We start from the raw sequence: 2,500 nt of genomic DNA, 5'->3' as shown, positions 1-2,500 counted from the left end.
CCGGTCGGAGCGCACCCTTTTCTCGGTGGCTGGCGGGCGAGAGAGTGCTGCGTCGCCGGCATCGGCGTCGAAAAAAGCCGAGCCGAAAAAAGTTAAAGTACAAACGTGCAAGCATACTAACCTAACCCTAGGTAAGGCATGTCAGAGCGAAAGACAGTAAACTCGAATGAGCCAAGAAAGAGCGGCGTACGGTGCGGGGCCGGTCGGAGCGCACCCTTTTCTCGGTGGCTGGCGGGCGAGAGAGTGCTGCGTCGCCGGCATCGGCGTCGAAAGAAGCCGAGCCGAAAAAAGTTAAAGTACAAACGTGCAAGCATACTAACCTAACCCTAGGTAAGGCATGTTAGAGCGAAAGACAGTAAACTCGAATGAGCCAAGAAAGAGCGGCGTACGGTGCGGGGCCGGTCGGAGCGCACCCTTTTCTCGGTGGCTTGCGGGCGAGAGAGTACTGCGTCCCCGGCATCGGCGTCGAAAGAAGCCGAGCCGAAAAAAGTTAAAGTACAAACGTGCAAGCATACTAACCTAACCCTAGGTAAGGCATGTCAGAGCGAAAGACAGTAAACTCGAATGAGCCAAGAAAGAGCGGCGTACGGTGCGGGGCCGGTCGGAGCGCACCCTTTTCTCGGTGGCTGGCGGGCGAGAGAGTGCTGCGTCGCCGGCATCGGCGTCGAAAAAAGCCGAGCCAAAAAAAGTTAAAGTACAAACGCGACGCTAATGAGCGAGCCGTTGTCTCGACTAATATGTAGGGGGCGTTCGATCGAGCGTCTGGCTTGAACGCTTGTCGGCCTAGCAGAACGGTCGCATTGTTATGCCCGGGTTTTAGGCACCGCTGCAGGCGGCCGGCAGAGCTCTTGTTTGTGCGAAACTGAATGGATCGAGCCCGAGAGAGGGCGAGCAAAGAAAAAACGCAAATCGCTCCGCCTGGCACTGCCGGCGAGAGCGTGGACGTCGCGGCCAGCGACTGTCGAAGCTGAGTACGGCCGCAGGCGATCGCCTCGGTCTTAAACGAATGCGACGAGCACGCGCCGGGCGGCCCAGCAAGGGCCGAGCGCAGCTGTCGCAGCTATCTGGTTGATCCTGCCAGTAGTGATATGCTTGTCTCAAAGATTAAGCCATGCAGGTGCAAGTACGAGTTCTCGTAAAGCGAAACTGCGAATGGCTCATTAAATCAGTCTTGGTTTATTTGGTCTCGTAAGCGAAGTGGATAACTGTGGTAATTCTAGAGCTAATACATGCATTAAGCGCCGACTTCGGGAGGCGCGCTTTTATCAGATCAAAACCGACCGGGTTCGTCCTGTGACGTTTGATGACTCTGGATAACCACGCGGATCGTACGGTCTCTGCACCGACGACGTATCATTCAAGTGTCTGCCCTATCAACTGTCGAAGGTACGCTACGTGCCTACCTTTGTGATAACGGGTAACGGGGAATCAGGGTTCGATTCCGGAGAGGGAGCCTGAGAAACGGCTACCACATCCAAGGAAGGCAGCAGGCGCGCAAATTACCCATTCCCGACACGGGGAGGTAGTGACGAAAAATAACAATACAGGACTCTAACGAGGCCCTGTAATTGGAATGAGTACATCCTAAAACTCTTAACGAGTATTCATTGGAGGGCAAGTCTGGTGCCAGCAGCCGCGGTAATTCCAGCTCCAACAGTGTATGCTAAAGTTGTTGCGGTTGAAAAGCTCGTAGTTGGATTTTGGGCGAGCGCCGCCGGTCCGTCGCAAGGCGTGTCACTGGTTGCGTTCGCCTCACCTTCGGTTCTCCGTCGGTGCTCTTGACTGAGTGTCGGCGGTGGCCGATAAGTTTACTTTGAAAAAATTAGAGTGTTCAAAGCAGGCTGTTCGCCTGCATAGTGTTGCATGGAATAATGGAATAGGACCTCGGTTCTATTTTGTTGGTTTTCGGAGCACGAGGTAATGATTAAGAGGGACAGACGGGGGCGTCCGTACTCTGCCGTTAGAGGTGAAATTCTTGGATCGGCGGAAGACGAACTACTGCGAAAGCATTCGCCGAGAATGTTTTCTTTAATCAAGAGCGAAAGTCAGAGGTTCGAAGACGATCAGATACCGTCCTGGTTCTGACTATAAACGATGCCAACTAGCGATCGGGAGGCGTTACCATGACGACCTTTCCGGCAGCTTCCGGGAAACCAAAGTCTTTGGGTTCCGGGGGAAGTATGGTTGCAAAGCTGAAACTTGAAGGAATTGACGGAAGGGCACCACCAGGAGTGGAGCCTGCGGCTTAATTTGACTCAACACGGGGAAACTCACCCGGCCCGGACACAGGTAGGATTGACAGATTGAGAGCTCTTTCTTAATTCTGTGGGTGGTGGTGCATGACCGTTCTTAGTTGGTGGAGCGATTTGTCTGGTTAATTCCGATAACGAACGAGACTCTGGCATGCTAAATAGTTACGCGACCTTCTCGGTCGGCGTCTAACTTCTTAGAGGGACTAGTGGCGTTTAGCCACACGAGATTGAGCAATAACAGGTCTGTG

The 2,500-nt window shown here is 53.6% G+C and overlaps 1 non-coding gene across 1 annotated transcript in view; it reads left to right on the top strand.

Moving 5' to 3' along the window:
* Positions 1-1,061: 1,061 nt before the first annotated feature.
* The window catches only part of LOC144424945 (small subunit ribosomal RNA), a 1,810-nt gene continuing 371 nt past the window's right edge, over positions 1,062-2,500 (top strand). Inside the window, exon 1 of the ribosomal RNA XR_013477163.1 lies at positions 1,062-2,500. This exon is cut by the window's right edge and continues 371 nt beyond it. This is a non-coding gene — a ribosomal RNA (small subunit ribosomal RNA).

Source organism: Styela clava, chromosome 6 (assembly GCF_964204865.1).
Source record: "Styela clava chromosome 6, kaStyClav1.hap1.2, whole genome shotgun sequence".
NCBI lineage: Eukaryota > Metazoa > Chordata > Ascidiacea > Stolidobranchia > Styelidae > Styela > Styela clava.
This window is presented reverse-complemented; position numbering and strand designations above follow the sequence as displayed.